Here is a 17,173-nt window from a genome sequence, read left to right on the forward strand (position 1 = left end):
TGGCATTATGAGGATCAGTCCTACACCTCTGGTGGTCATGGAAGGCGCCGTGAGGCATTCGTCTTCGGGGACGACAATTCCAATCGTGCACATGTTCTGAATGACTTCCTTCACGATAACGACATCGCTTGACTAGAGTGGCTAGCGTGTTCTCCAGACACGAACTCTATCGAACATGCCTGGGATCGATCCAAAACGGCTGTTTACGGACGACGTGACCCACCAACAACTCTGAGGGATCTACACCGAATCGCCGTTTAGGAGTGGGGCAATCTTGACCAAACAGTGCCTTGATGAACTTTTGCATAGTATGCCACGACGAATACAGGCATGCCTCAATGCAAGAGGACGTGCTACTGGGTATTAGAGTTACCGCTGTGTACAGTAATCTGGACAACCACCTCTGCAGGTCTCGTTACATGGTGGTACAAAATGCAATTTATGGTTTTCATGAGCAAGCGATGTTTATGTTGACCTCTATTCGAATTTTCTTTACAGGTTCCGGAACTCTCGGAACCGAGGTGATGCAAAACGTTTTTTGATGAGTGTATTTAACATGAGGGACTGTTGTACCTTACATTAAGTTCGGTACTGAGATGAAACTACGGAAGAATTGCTCCTTAGCCTGTAAGTGCACAGCGGAAAAAGTTATGTGTGTGAGTACGTGTGCGTCTGTGTGTGTGTGTGTGTGTGTGTGTGGGGGGGGGGTGATGGTGAATTACTGCAAATTACTGCATCCAATGGCGCCACTGGTGGAGGGTGACATTATGTAATTTTTCTTGCCGTGAGTGCTTATGTGAGTCGATTGGTATAGTGGGGGTCATACTGTTTCTCATGATCTTGATAGATAATACAGCTCGTTCGGATACTTCCAACACGCCAGATGCATACTGTCTGACCTGTTTTATTTTAATCGCAGCTAAAGTACTAAGCTGTGATTGACTGTGAGCCTTGTCAGACTTCATACTATCGATTTTCCTACAGAGATCATACCTTTTCGGCACTCGTGATGCGGTCGCAAGGCAGAGCACACGGAGAGAGGTGGTCGACCGAACGAAAGTGCGTCCGAACAGTTCTAGGTGCTTAAGTCTGGCCTGCGATACCGCTACGATCGCAGGTTCGAATCCTGCCTCAGGCATGGATGTGTGTAATGTCCTTAGGTTAGTTAGGTTTAAGTAGTTCTAAGTTCTAGGGGACTGATGACCTCAGATGTTAAGTTCCATAGTGCTCAAAGCCATTTGAACCATTTGAGCTATAGTGCGGAGTGTAGGGAGTTCGTAACAGTGTGTGGTTGGCAGCGGACACGAGAGGCAACCTTGGCGCTTTGAAAAATGTCCATTCGGGTCGACACCGGCTGTATTGGACGCATTTTTGGCTGGAGAGCGTAGCAAAGAAGATTGATGGTCATCCTCTTTCGGGAACAGTTAAACTGCGTTGGTAATCGTTGCCTTTTAACGTTTTACTTTGTTGGTTCCCATTCGTGGAGTTACCGCTGCCATGTCGACTAAACGTCCGACCGCGATACTTTCAATATTTGGACCTACACTCCTGGAAATTGAAATAAGAACACCGTGAATTCATTGTCCCAGGAAGGGGAAACTTTATTGACACATTCCTGGGGTCAGATACATCACATGATCACACTGACAGAACCACAGGCACATAGACACAGCCAACAGAGCATGCACAATGTCGGCACTAGTACAGTGTATATCCACCTTTCGCAGCAATGCAGGCTGCTATTCTCCCATGGAGACGATCGTAGAGATGCTGGATGTAGTCCTGTGGAACGGCTTGCCATGCCATTTCCACCTGGCGCCTCAGTTGGACCAGCGTTCGTGCTGGACGTGCAGACCGCGTGAGACGACGCTTCATCCAGTCCCAAACATGCTCAATGGGGGACAGATCCGGAGATCTTGCTGGCCAGGGTAGTTGACTTACACCTTGTAGAGCACGTTGGGTGGCACGGGATACATGCGGACGTGCATTGTCCTGTTGGAACAGCAAGTTCCCTTGCCGGTCTAGGAATGGTAGAACGATGGGTTCGATGACGGTTTGGATGTACCGTGCACTATTCAGTGTCCCCTCGACGATCACCAGTGGTGTAGGGCCAGTGTAGGAGATCGCTCCCCACACCATGATGCCGGGTGTTGGCCCTGTGTGCCTCGGTCGTATGCAGTCCTGATTGTGGCGCTCACCTGCACGGCGCCAAACACGCATACGACCATCATTGGCACCAAGGCAGAAGCGACTCTCATCGCTGAAGACGACACGTCTCCATTCACGCCTGCCGCGACACCACTGGAGGCGGGCTGCACGATGTTGGGGCGTGAGCGGAAGACGGCCTAACGGTGTGCGGGGCCGTAGCCCAGCTTCATGGAGACGGTTGCGAATGGTCCTCGCCGATACCCCAGGAGCAACAGTGTCCCTAATTTGCTGGGAAGTGGCGGTGCGGTCCCCTACGGCACTGCGTAGGATCCTACGGTCTTGGCGTGCATCCGTGCGCCGCTGCGGTCCGGTCCCAGGTCGACGGGCACGTGCACCTTCCGCCGACCATTGGCGACAACATCGATGTACTGTGGAGACCTCACGCCCCACGTGTTGAGCAATTCGGCGGTACGTCCACCCGGCCTCCCGCATGCCCACTATACGCCCTCGCTCAAAGTCCGTCAACTGCACATACGGTTCACGTCCACGCTGTCGCGGCATGCTACCAGTGTTAAAGACTGCGATGGAGCTCCGTATGCCACGGCAAACTGGCTGACACTGACGGCGGCGGTGCACAAATGCTGCGCAGCTAGCGCCATTCGACGGCCAACACCGCGGTTCCTGGTGTGTCCGCTGTGCCGTGCGTGTGATCATTGCATGGTGGGTCTGACACACCGGTGTCAATGTGTTCTTTTTTCCATTTCCAGGAGTGTATTAAGTCGCTGGTGATCGACAGCGCCCCGGAATTTACTTCCTGAAAATTTAGGAGGTTTTGCTTTGGGAATGCGGTGCAGCACACAAACTCCAGACCGTATTATCCCTAGCCTATCTTTGCTGAAAGACTTAACCGGAACCTCAAGTCTGCCTCGATCATTTATCAAGTCAAAGACCAGAAAGGATGGGATGATTCGACACCCTCGCAAATTTATTCCCTTAATTCTGCTCAACAAGAAGCCATGAAGGAAACACCAGCGTTTTTAACTATCGCATACCCTTCAACTCAAATTGGAATAAATTCTGCCAGGTGAGATCAGTCCCGAGATTATCTAGCCTAACTGGAAGAGCGCTAAATGCAATATCGAGGTAGAGCATAGGTGGCTGATTCGTCGGTATAATCAAGGCGGGCGTCCTTTTAAAAGCGCGAGACTGCGAATTTGTCGGGAGTTTTGGTATTGGGTCAAAGGGAGAGGACGAACCATCCGCGAAATAGCATTCCAATTTTTTGGGACCCTGAAGGGTGCTCAAATTCTTGAATCCTGGTAGCGCACCTGGCCATGGGGGATCGGATCAGTCAGGTTAGGAAATTCGTTAAGCTTGGCATACCTAGTTCCGAGGGGTCAGCTAGATGCTTCGTTGGGGGAGGCTCAGCCGTGCTGGCTTTTGTCCTACCGATTCTCCTAGAGCACTGTACCCTTTCGACGCTCATGTTGCAGTTGCGAGGTGGCACGCGCAGAGAGAGGCGATTGACCGAGTGGTCGGGAGGAATCTGGGGAATTAGTAACAGGATGTAGTTAATAGCGAACACGGGAGGCAACCTTGGCAGCGAATACTGTAGCTATGAAAACGTCCGTCTGGGCCTAAGCTGGCTGTATTAGGAGCGTTTTAAAATGGACTGCACTTCGAAGAAGTCTGGAAGTCTTTAGTCGATTATATGTTGCTGCGGGTCCAGACTCGTGACCTACCTTTCCGATGCTGTTGCACACGGACTTCAACTGACGTAGTAGGTGATATCATTGTATTTATACAATTCGTCGGAGACATTTTCTGCCCTCCGTGTTGCAAGTGCAATGAACCTGAGACAGATTACTTGTTGAGTCCCAATCATGGAACTCTCTGCCCAATGTATCTTGTGGTCCGCCGCTGCGAAGTTTGTTGCGCTATTCTGACTGTAGTAATCCGTGTTGGCATCTAATTGCGTCGATATTCTGTTTTATGATTTAAGTTTGGCGGGCTAACTATGTATTATTTCTCAGTCTTAGTGTTTCGTCTGTTTCAGAACGCACTGTGTATCTTTGAACAGTCCGGTGTACCAATGTATGGTCATTCCGCCAGATCTTTCAGTGGAGTCTTGAATGTTTGCGTCCATAAAGGATGTGTAATTACTGTAAGGCTGATTTATCATTTTATGCCTTCCGTTGAGGTAATCTTATGTAAGTGTGATTTGAATTCCTTGTTTAAAATACTTGTGGTTTTAGTGTGATTTGACTGCTACGGTCGCAGGTTCGAATCCTGCCTCGGGCGTGGATATGTGTGATGTCCTTAGGTTAGTTAGGTTTAAGTAGTTCTACGTTCTAGGGGACTGATGACTACAGATGTCAAGTCCCATAGTGCTCAGAGCCATTTGAACCATTTTTTAGTGTGATTTGTTTACTACTTGGAGGCAGTGACAATATGAGTAATGTGCTTTGATACTAATTTATCTTTACCTTATTTTTTATCCAATATTGTTCTGCGTGCACTAACTTGCGTTTATTAGGATGTGATTATGTATTTAAGGAGTTTAAGATGTAGCGTGTTCGTTATCGAATTGCTTACGATTTGTTATATCTCTGAGCCTGGGTTTTGGGTATGACCTACGTCTTCGAGCCCTTGCGTGCATTTCTTATTTATTAGATTCTAACGTTTCACTTATGCTCCAGGGACACCCAGTAACAGTTACCTATTTCGAAATTAATATTGTTTGTGAGAGTATGTGTGATACAAAGTCAGTCTGAGACTTGTATACCTCGCACTACTTGTCGGGCCAGCAAGTGGTGGTCGAGCGGGACTACTAACTGGCCGTTTCCCACGCTGCCTGTTGTGTATGGCGTTGGTCTCTGCGCCTGGTTGGCGCGTGGAGCTCAGTTATATTTATAAAATCAATGTCGTTTAGTGATTCTTAAAAAGAATCTCTTTATATGTAATTATTGCCTGTCCTTTTCAGTCGTTAGTTAAGTTGTGTTTCAGATGAAAGACTTCCACGTTTAAAGTTGCTTCTTTTATTTATTCAGTTACGAATTCTTTTGCCAAGCGTGTCATTTACTATCTATAAGGCTGTTTGTCAATGTTCAGTTCGTCTTCAGTCTTAGTCCTCGAGGTAAGTAACACCGAAAGTATTTATAGTAATCTCATTACTGTAACCCATGAAATTTGCATTAACGTAAATTGGCTTCTACCGTTTAATCTGTAACGATTGTTCAGTACAATTCTACTGTTAATTGTGGTACAATAATCCCATGACAGTTGCATTAGGATAATCGGTTGCTGCCGTCTGATGCGCAAGTGTTAATCACTATAACGCCAGCTCGGTTAGCAGTGTGGTCTAACGCACGGCTTTCCGGCTTGGGAAGGAGCGTTGGTGCCCGTCACGAATCCGCCCGGCGGACATGTGTCTAGGTCCGGTGAGACGGCCAGTCTGTGGATGGTTTTTAGGCGGTTTTCCATCTGTCTCGAGAATGCGGGCTGGCGGGCTGGTTCCCCTTATTCTGCCTCAACCACACTATGTCGGAGACTGCTGCGCAAACAAGTTCTCCACGTACGCAAACACCTCCATCACTGTACTACGCGCCGGCCGCGGTGGTCTAGCGGTTCTGGCGCTGCAGTCCGGAACCGCGGGACTGCTACGGTCGCAGGTTCGAATCCTGCCTCGGGCATGGGTGTGTGTGATGTCCTTAGGTTAGTTAGGTTTAAGTAGTTCTAAGTTCTAGGGGTCTTATGACCTAAGATGTTGAGTCCCATAGTGCTGAGAGCCATTTGAACCATTTGAACTGTACTACGCAAACATAGGGGTTACACTCGTCTGGTGTGAGACGTTCCCTGCCGGCCGCGGTGGTCTCGCGGTTCTAGGCGCTCAGTCCGGAACCGCGCGACTGCTACGGTCGCAGGTTCGAATCCTGCCTCGGGCATGGATGTTTTTGATGTCCTTAGGTTAGTTAGGTTTAAGTAGTTCTAAGGTTTAGGGGACCAAGAGGGACATGTCACTGAAATGGGCTGAACCAATAGCTAGGAGCTGCGTACGTGATTTTTGGTCTTTCAAAGGGCAGTGTCGACGTGAATAGTGTGAACTTGCCTTAGACATCAAACGAAAAAGTGTGTGTTGGATTCAAGTGCTGAACTGGTTGGAAGTCAATGAATTGCTGGACTGATGACAGATTTCATTGTCTGAGGATTCATGACATGTCGACCAGTATGATCCGAAAATCGCTCTTTACGTAACTGGATGTTTCAAATGCAGTACATCGCACAGAACACAGAAAAGCTCCCGGGAATTTGTGTAATGGTTTGCAGTGCTAAGAATGATCAAGTACGTCTCTCATAAAGATGTAAGGTGAAGTAAGTAGTTACAGGTAGCCATGTGAACTTCTAGTAGATAGAACACCTGTTACGCAAGTTGATGTTTAGTTTTGTGGTTTTTCGACTAATTTTATGAAGGTATATTACTTTCTTTTCCGGAGGCGTATCGGAAACAATAAGCAGTAGAGAAAGTTGGTTTTAGCATTGTACGTAATTTGACTGTTAGACAAAATTAACGCTGCCAAATACATTATCTGACCCGTTTAATTTTCGTTGTGGGCATCTGGGATGTATTTGTGTCTTCTTGCGTCATTACTTCACTTCCTTTAGTTTTGTCATCACTGAGGATGAAATGAGTTTGGAACTAATGACATCAAAACGCGCCATCTGCAAGCTAATCTGCAAGTTAGAGCCTGCTAGGTGAGTGGTGTGGCCTTATGTGGAAAGTTTGGATGCGATATAACCGCATCGTTTGCATAAATTACTGCGTGGCTGGCACAGGCCACAGTGGATACTCGTTGCGAGAATTGTCTCGTTCTGCTACGCAACTGAGTGTGGCCACAAGTGAATGGTTTCGTCAAAAAAATTTTACATCAAAACATGATAATAGCTGATTTTAAACGGGCACTCTACTTGCAGGGATACGAAGTACTCTCATGAATAAACTGAAATAAATGTTGGCAGTTGTAATTCGTCTTTCAGGCTAGACAGAAACGTAGTATCAATTTAAAGACGATAATACGGTACCACATTCCGCATAAAGAAATATGAGATGCCGATACGGAGAGATTTTATTTAATTTGAGAAACAAATAACCATTCAAACAATATTAAAGCTACAACAAAGTAAAAGTATTAAAAATATCACAACAGGCGGAAAAGAGTTTTCACGTTTTTATAATTTATAATATTGCATGCATTTTGAGTACTGTTCTTTTTTACCGTATCGATGAAATTCGTTAATGAATTTCTAGCACATCAGTTCCAGAACTGGTGTGAGAGACTGCAGCTGCCGCCGTATCTTTAACAATACGTGGCCCAAACGGAAAAAAAAAATTGTCAGGGTACTTGTCAACTGGAGAAATTAATGGATGGCATACAAAAAAATCCGTTCCTGGGAAGTAATTAATTAAGAACCGGTTATATTCGTATTACAGGTATTTAACTGCCATATTAAACTTATAATTGTAAATTGCGAGAACAAATAGTCACAGGTTGTAGTTGTTTTTGTTAATGTAACGAATATCTTACTTTCTCTTGATATCAGAAGTCAGTGTCTTGATGAGCATTGTAAGTTAGGTGGTTATGAGATTTACCAACGTGGTCACTCTAGCTAGGATCAGATGGGCTTTCTAAAACTGACGGATTTTTCAAGTCTACATCTAAAAAGCTCATACTGGTGTGAACACTGTCGGATAAACAGCTTTTCGGAAAGTGTGGAGCAACGTGTACAAACTGTAGAGATGCGCAAGCTGATTCTTCTGGAGTAACGCAAGTCAGGGAGGTGTCGCGCCATCTGGCAGATCAGATACCTGCTAACGTCTCTCCTATTTTACCAGCACACCTGTGATGAAGATGTCGAAGTCGGCGATCCCCACTGCCCCTCTGTCAACAATAGGACGTTGAACTACATTCGATGCTAGCCCAAACCAAAGCATAATCCCTGAGTCCACTGCTCGGGACAAGAAGTGGTGCTTGTGGAGTGTAGTGGACGCCAGGGGCTGTTAATATACAAAATAGTCATACCTAGAACGCCCACAGTTGTTATTTGACTGTGATACGTCTGGTAAAATTGGCCAAGAGCGTCACAGACACAACTCATCTATAATGCCCTATTGGCCACTAAAATTGCAACGCCATGAAGAAAGCAGATGATAAACGGGTATTCATTGGACAAACATATTATACTAGGACTCACATCTGATTACATTTTCACCCAATTTGGGTGCATAAATTCTGAGAAATCAGTACCCAGAACAACCAACTCTGGCCGTAATGAAGGCCTTGATACGCCTGGGCATTGAGTCAAACAGAGCTTGGATGGCGTGTACAGTTACATCTGCCCATGCAGCTTCAAGACAATACCACAGTTCATCAAGAGTAGTGACTGGCGTATTGTGGCGAGCCAGTTGCTCGGCCACCATTGACCAGACGTTTTCAATTGGTGAGAGCTCTGGAGAATGTGCTGACCAGGGCAGCAGTCGAATATTTCCTGTATCCAGAAAGGCCCGTACACGACCTGCAACATACGGTCGTGCATTATCCTGCTGAAATGTAGGGTTTCGCATCGATCGAATGAAGGGTACACCCACGGGTCGTAACACATCTGAAATGTAACGTCCACTGCTCAAAGTGCTGTCAACGCGTACAAGAGGTGACCTAGACGTGTAACCAATGGCACCCCATACCATCACGCCGGGTGATACGCCAGTACGGCGATGACGAATACACGCGACCGCGATGTCACCAAACACGGATGTGACCATCATGATGCTGTAAAGAGAACCTGGATTCATCCGAAAAAATGACGTTTTGCCATTCGTGCACGCGGGTTCGTCGTTGAGTACACCATCGCAGGTACTCCTGTCTGTGATGCAGCGTCAAGGGTAACTGCAGCCATGGTCTCCGAGGTGATAGTCCATGCTGCTACAAATGTCGTCAAACTGTTCATGCAGATGGTTTTTGTCTTGCAAATGTCCCCATCTCTTGACTCAGGAATCGAGACGCGGCTTCACGATCCGTTACAGCCATGCGGATAAGATACCTGTCATCTCAACTGCCAGTGATACGAGGCCGTTGGGATCCAGCACGGCGTTCCGTATTACCCTCCTGAACCCACCGATTCCATATTCTGCTAGCAGTCATTGGATCTCGACAAACGCGAGCAGCAATGTCGCGACACGATAAACCGCAATCGCGATAGGCTACAATCTGGCCTTTATCAAAGTCGGAAACGTGATGGTACGCATATCTCCTCCTTACAGGAGGCATCACAACAAAGTTTCACTAGGCTGTCTGTCTGTGTATGAGAAATCGGTTGGAAACTTTCCTCATGTAAGCACGTTGTAGGTCACCGGCGCCAACCTTGTGCAAATGCTCTGAAAAGCTAATCATTTGCATATCGCAGCTTGTTCTTCCTGTCGGATAAATTTCGCGTCTGTAGCACGTCATCTTCGTGGTGTAGCAATTTTAATGGCCAATAGTGTATGAATAGTGACCTGACACTAGTTTCATTATTTCATTTCCCTTCCCATTCCTATCCCTGAGTGCATACCCACCAGTCATTCATGACATTGTTATACCACACGAATACTTCGAACAACAGATCACTGAAAGATAATTTTTACCTTGGTTTTTTCTGAGTAGGAAATTTTGATTGTGACTCGAATAGTAGTCGGTTTCACGTGCACTTAAGTTATAGACAAAGATGGATTTGGTGGAAAAAGCCTCAGTACACCTGCTTATGTTAAGTATGCCCCTGTACACGTAAGGAGAGGAATTTGAATGTAAGTCTGACAGTCACAATAAAACTCAAGTGTGACCGGATTGTTGGGAGTGTGTGCAATTCAGTAAATGTGATTACGCACAAGTTTAATATACTCCTACTACAAGTGCCTTTGCAGAGACATTGTTGTAGCACTGCATACGTCAGCATGCGTAATACGCTGCCTGTTTTAATACGTCACAAAACCTAACGGCTGTAATAGTAACATAAGAGGTCTTACATTTAGCGGGTAGAAAGGAGTTCCGACGCCGTTACCATTTACCAAAACGGCATACCTCACGGTATTTTCAGTCCACCAAGCCTACGTAAGAAGTCAAAGTCTCCAGGTTTCCGCAGGCAGTGACCTTTACACGTTTCCCAGCGACGTGAGAGGGAAACCTCCTCATATAGCACATTCTACTACCGCAGCACTTCTGAAGACGCATCTGGAAATTGTAGGGCAGTCATCCCTCCACTCTGTCAACTTTTTCTATTACTGTTCGATATTTTCTTGTGTTAACCTCTGGTTTTAGATTTTCAGACTTGTCTCTATCGTTAGCCACTGTTTGTATCTTCAAAACATTAAAAAATTACTTATTAGTGCATTACTCTAAACACTTCTTTTTTTCCCCTAGACAGTTTTGGGCGCGTAGCCTTTGCTAGCAGCCTCTAGTTATATCTTTAAGTGTCCTTGCTGCTCGCAGAAACCCACCTGTGCCAATGTAATGACCTTCCGGGCGTTAATTTAGCAACAAATAATCCCGAGCTAATAACAGGCATCAAAACGGTTACAGGGATTAGTGGACACAGGGTTGTCGTAGCGAGACTGAATATTATAACCCCCAAAAATCCTCCAAAAACAAACGAAAAATATACCTGTTAAAATAACAGATAAAAATTCGCTTGACGCTTTCCTGAGAGAATAGCTCCACTACTTCCAAATTAACAATGTAAGTGCAGACCAGATGTAGCTTGAATTCAGAGAAGTAGTATCACCAACAGCCGAGAGGTTTATATCAAATAAATTAACCAACGACGGAGCTGATCCTTCTTGGTACACGAAACAGGTCAGAGCTGTGATGCAGAAACAACGGGAAAAAAGCCAAATTTAAATAGAAGCAAAATTTCGAAGACTGGCGATCTTTTACAGAAGCTCGAAATTTAGCGCGGACTTCAAAGCTTAATGCTTTTAATAGCTTCCAAAACGAAACATTGTCCCGAAACCTGGCAGAAGACCCAAAGAGATTCTGGTCGTTTGTGAAGCATGCTAGCTGCAAGCAAAATGAATGCTTTCTCTGCACGGTAGCAATAGAGATACTATCGAAGACACAGTGCTGCCAAAATAGAGTTGGTAACACAGCCTTCCTAAATGCCTTCACAATAGAAGACTAAGTAAATATTCCATAATTCGAACCAAGAACAGCTGTCAACATGAGTAGCGGAGAAGTAGGTATCCTTGGAGTAGTGAAACAACTTAAATCAGTTAATAAAAGCAAGTCTTCTGGTCCAGACTGCACACCTATTAGGGTCCTTTCAGGGTATCCTGTTGCAATAGCTCCATACATAGAAATCATATATAATCGTATCCTCGACGAAAGATCCGTACCCAAGGACTGGAAAGTTGTACAAGTCGCACCAATATTAAAGAAAGGTAGTAGGAGTAATCCAATAAATTACAGGCCCATATCATTAACGTCGAAATGCAGCAGGATTTTGGAACGTATATTGTGTTCGAACATTATGAATTACCTAGAAGGAAACGGTCTATTGATACCACTCAACAGGGATTTAGAAAACATCGCTCTTGTGATTTCGCCCGCATCTCGTGGTCGTGCGGTAGCGTTCTCGCTTCCCACGCCCGGGTTCCCGGGTTCGATTCCCGGCGGGGTCAGGGATTTTCTCTGCCTCGTGATGGCTGGGTGTTGTGTGCTGTCCTTAGGTTAGTTAGGTTTAAGTAGTTCTAAGTTCTAGGGGACTTATGACCACAGCAGTTGAGTCCCATAGTGCTCAGAGCCATTTGAACCATTTTGCTCTTGTGATTTCTAATTGAGTCTGTATTTCTGGAATTCCGGAAGGCTTTTAACACAAGCGGCTTGTAGTGAAATTGCGTGTCTATAGAATATCGTCTCAGTTACATGACTGCTTTCGTGATTTCCTGTCAGAGAGATCACAGTTCGTAGTAGTTGACGGCAAGTCATCGCGTAAAACAGAAGTGAAATTTTCAAATGTGTGTGAATTCCTAAGGGACGAAACTGCTGAGGTCATCAGACTTACAAACTATTTAAACTAACTTAAACTAACTTATGATAAGAATAATACACACATCCACGCCAAAGGGATGGCTCGAAACTCCAGCAGGAGCCGCCGCGCAATCCGTGACATGACGCCTCTAACCAGGCGGTCACTCCGAGAGGCACAGAATAATTTCTGGTGTTCCCCAAAGTAGTGTTATAGGCCCTTTGTGGTTCGTTATCCATACAAACGATTTGGGAGACAATCTGAGCAGCCGTCATCGGTTGTTTGAAGATGACGCTGTCGATTATCGACTAGTAAAGTCATCAGAAGATCAAAACAAATTGCAGAACGATTTTGAAAAGATATACGTATATTGTGAAAATTGGCAATTGTCTCTAAATAACGAAACGTGTGAGGCTATACACCTGAGTGCGTAAAGGAATCAGTTAAACTTCGGTTACGCTATAAATCAGTCAAATCTATAGGCCGTAAATTCAACTAAATACCTAGTAGTTACAATACAAACATTTTAAATTGGAAGGAACACATAGAAAATGTTGTGGCGGGGGGGGGGGGGGATAACCAAAGACGCCGTTTTTTTTTTTTTTTTTTTTTTTTTTGGCAGGGCACATAGGAAACGTATCAAACTACTAAGGAGACTGACTACATTACGCTTGCTAGTCCTCTTTAAAAATAATGCTGCTCGTCGTGGGATCCTTACCAGGTAGGACTGACAGAGTACATCGAAAAAGTTTAAAGAAGGACAGCACGTTTTGTTTTATCGCGTAATAGGGGACAGAGTTTCATTGAAATGATACAGATCTGGGATGAACATCATTCAAAGAAAGGCGTTTTTCATAGCAGAGGAATCTTCTCACGAAATTCCAATCACCAACTTTCTCCTCCGAATGCGAAAATATTTTTTTGACGGCGTTTTACATAGGGAGAAACGATCACTATGATAAAATTAGGTAAATCAGAGCTTGTAGAGAAAGATATATGTGTTCGTTCTTTTCGTGCGATGTATGAGATTGGAATAATAGAGAATTGTGAAGTTGGTTCGATGAAAGCTCTGCCAAGCCCTTAAATGTGATTTGCAGAGTATCCAAGTAGATGTAGATGTAGATACAGAATTTCAAGTGTTGATACCGCTCTCCGCTCGCGACAGCTACTACGCCCATCACAGAACACCCAAAACTCACAAAATAAGTCCTTAATTTCTTTAACTATCAGGTGGATTGATAAGAAACGACGAGTTCTGTTGAGGCGAAGCGCCTCTACATCGTCTCTGTTGAGATTGGAGGCGCGCAGTTTCAGTCACGCACCAGACAAGTGGCGTCAAATGGCTCGAGGACATATAGTTTCTATGCCATAGGATAGACGCCACTAGGCGATGGACACTGTTGGAGATGCAGTCAAAGAAATGTTAATATTATTTTCGATTTTTTGGTATACTTTTCTAATTGTTTATTAATTACTACTAATACTGTGTTTCGTATCTTCTGTAAAATTTTTCGAAGACAAAATAGTCTCCCAACCGGATCTCCTGGTGGGGATTGCAAAAGGCGAAGGAAAAGAATCCCAATTTTAAATTAGCAACTTGGAATGTGAGAACACTGCTTCCGTGTAGGAAACCAGGAAAGCTAGAACTTGAATTGGAACGACTGGAAATCAAAATCCTAAGCATATCGGAGATGAGATGGTCCGAACCAGGTGACTTCTGGTCTGAAGAATATAGAGTGATTCACACCAGAACTGACCAATATAGAACAGGAATGAGGAGAGTTTTAATAATTTATAGGAAAAACTACTATGGCTCACGTAACAAGGAACATGTGCAATACAGCTCTCGGATAATAGTAATCAAACATGAAGCTAAACCAGAGCACAACGTTATAATGTTAAGTATACATGCCAACATCCAAATAAGTAGATGCAGTCGTTGACGAAATATGCTAAGATATAAATAATGCGACGAGAAATGTTAAGGGAGATGAAAACCTGATTGTCATGGGGGGCAGAATTGTTGGCAAAAATGGACTTGGAAGAAGAAATGAAAGAGGAGACCGACTAATCGATTTCTGCTTGAGGCAAAAGTTAGTTGGTGCAAACACACTTTTAGAACATCACAAACAAAGAAGATACACATGGAAGGCCCCTGGAGACCTGAGGAGACAGCAGATTGATTAGATTCTACTGAAATCACGTTTTAGGAACCAGGTATAAGATTGCAGGAGCTATCCATCTGCAGACATAGGCCGTGATCGTAGCCTGGTCCTGATGAAAAGTTCACTCAGATACAAATGTCTGAAGAAGAAGACAGTAAAACTTACATGGGAACTAGAAAACAGATAATCGGGGAACTGTCAATGCGCTATACTCACGAAACAGAAAACCTTGGCTAAACATTTTCGACATGGTGGAGTAAATGAAGACAGGGATCAAAATAATCTGATATATACAAAGCAGCAGAAAAGACAGTTGGAGAAACTAAACCCAAAAACAAGAGGAAATGGATTACAGTATATGTTATTGAGCTTACAGGAAACGGGAGATTATACAAAAACGCAAGTGATGGACAAGGAAAACTTGAATACAGAAGAGTAAGGAATTTAGTCAAGAGAGAAGCTAGGAAAGCAAAAGAAAATTTTCTTGAGGAGATCTGCTGGGAATTGGAAGAAAATATGCAAAACGGAAGAACTGATTTAGCTTAAAAAACAGCAGATAAATTTTTTAACAAACGAAAAACAACATTCTCTGGTACAATAGAAAATGAAGAGGAGAAACTGCTGTTTGGTGAAGACATGGTGAGGAGATGGAAAGAATAAATTACGGAGTTGTATGCCGGAACACCTCTTTCGGAGGAAGTAATAGGAAGAGATAGACGAAGATGAAAAGGGAGATGACATTCTGCAGGAAGAACTTGACAAAGTTCTAAAGAACTACGGAACAACAAAGCAACGGGTATTGATGACATCCCTGCAGAACTAATAGAGAGTGCTGCTGACAGCATGAAAATGATGCTGCTTAAACTTATTAGGAAAATTGTGGTAAGTTCCTATGGGACCAAACCGCTGAGTTCATCGGTAACATAAACTGACTTACGCTAAAGACAATACACACACCCATGCCCGAGGAAGGACTCGAACCTCTGTCGCGACGGGGCGAGCCGCGCGAACCGTGTCAAGCCGCCCAGACCGCGCGGTTTTAACTTATTAGGTCCATCTATAACACAGAACAGATACCGACAGCCTTTCAGAAATGCATAATTGTTCCTATACCAAAGAAGGCAGCAGCAACAAAATATGAACAGTACCGAACTTTAAGCCTAGTATCACACGCATCAAAAATTCTCATAAAAATAATTGTGAAGAGAATTGAAGAGAAGGTGGAGGATATTCTCAATGAAGATCATTTGGTTTCAGAAGGGGATTCGTAACAAGAGAAGCGGTTATGGCACTGAGACTCCTTATGGAAAAGCAACTACAGCAAAAACCTAACTTATATTGCCTTTGTAGACTTCGAAAAGGTATTTGATAACGTAATCTGGCAAGAGATGTTCAGAATGCTGAGGGAAAGTGGAATGAAGTACAAAGGCAACCGTGTGATACCCAGTTCCTATAAGAATCAGGTGACAGTGATTAGGAACTGTCACCAGGAACAGGAAGCAAATATTAGAAAAGGGGTAAGACAAGGATGTGCTCTCTCTCCTCTTATATTCAACCCTTACATCCAGGAAGCTAAAACCAAGTTCGAGAATCTACTGAGGTGGGGACCAAAATTAATGGGCAGAAGATACACATGATACGTAATGCAGATAATATTGCCATAGTCACGGAGGCGAAAGATGATCTAGAGGAAGTCTTTGGAAGAATAAAAAGGATTCTGTGCAATCATAATGGAGTGAGAGTAAACAAGAAAAAGACTAAATTGATGGTATACAGTACTGTAGCAGAATATGAACATTTGAGAATGAGAATTGGAAGAGAGGAGCTGGAAATGATAGAGGAATTTACGTACCTGGGGAGCAAAATCACAGGGAATGGTCGAAGCCGGAAATAAATTGTGAGCAGAATACGACGGGCCAATATTGCATTAAATTTGAGGAGGAACTTACTCACCAGCAAGGATATCAGTCTGAAAATAAGGAAACATATCATGAAAGTTTTCATTTGGAGTGTGGCCCTATGCGGATGTGAAACTTGCACAATGGGGAAGAGAGGAGAGAAGATGACTAAAGGCCCTGGAGATGTGGTGGTATCGAAGGATAATGATCAGTTGGAGAGACAGAGTAACAAATGACGAGGTGCTTAGAAGAGTACGGAAAACCAGATCTCTGTGGAGGCACATGCAAACAAGAAGAGACAAACTTGTTGGGCACATCCTAAGACACAGCATCATCACTGTAACGATAGCAGAAGGAGCTATTCAGGGAAGGAATCGGCGCGGGCGACCAAGGATATAATACATGCAATTTGTATTTGGATTCAGAGTTTAATCTGAGTCAAATGTATACACTATATTGTTCCTGGTGCACGGAACTAAATATATCTCCAGTCCGGGTATAACCTGAGGTCATTAGCAAAGCTTTCAGTATCCACACAGTGGTACGGGCAGTAAGCGTGACAAGGTCAAGATTGATATTACCTCCTCAGGAAGGATTGTATCTATTGAAGCTGACAGGCAGAATGTGCTTCGTTTAAGACGGCGTCAAAAATCACTGGACGAATAGAAATTGGACTGCAAATACTTCTCTAGAGCTTGGTGCTGGTTAAGGATGTGACTCACAACAAACACTGCCGACACCTAATTTGACAACCAACATAACATTTTACTTGCTAGTATTATGGACCCACATTCTAGGTATGTATGACCCAGATATGGAACATCCAGAATGTTCATGTGGAACGAAACTACCACATAGCGTGTATCGCAGATAACTGGTTCTTGTTTGGTCAAATCTTCCGAACAACTG

Source organism: Schistocerca nitens, chromosome 2 (assembly GCF_023898315.1).
Source record: "Schistocerca nitens isolate TAMUIC-IGC-003100 chromosome 2, iqSchNite1.1, whole genome shotgun sequence".
NCBI classification, from domain to species: domain Eukaryota; kingdom Metazoa; phylum Arthropoda; class Insecta; order Orthoptera; family Acrididae; genus Schistocerca; species Schistocerca nitens.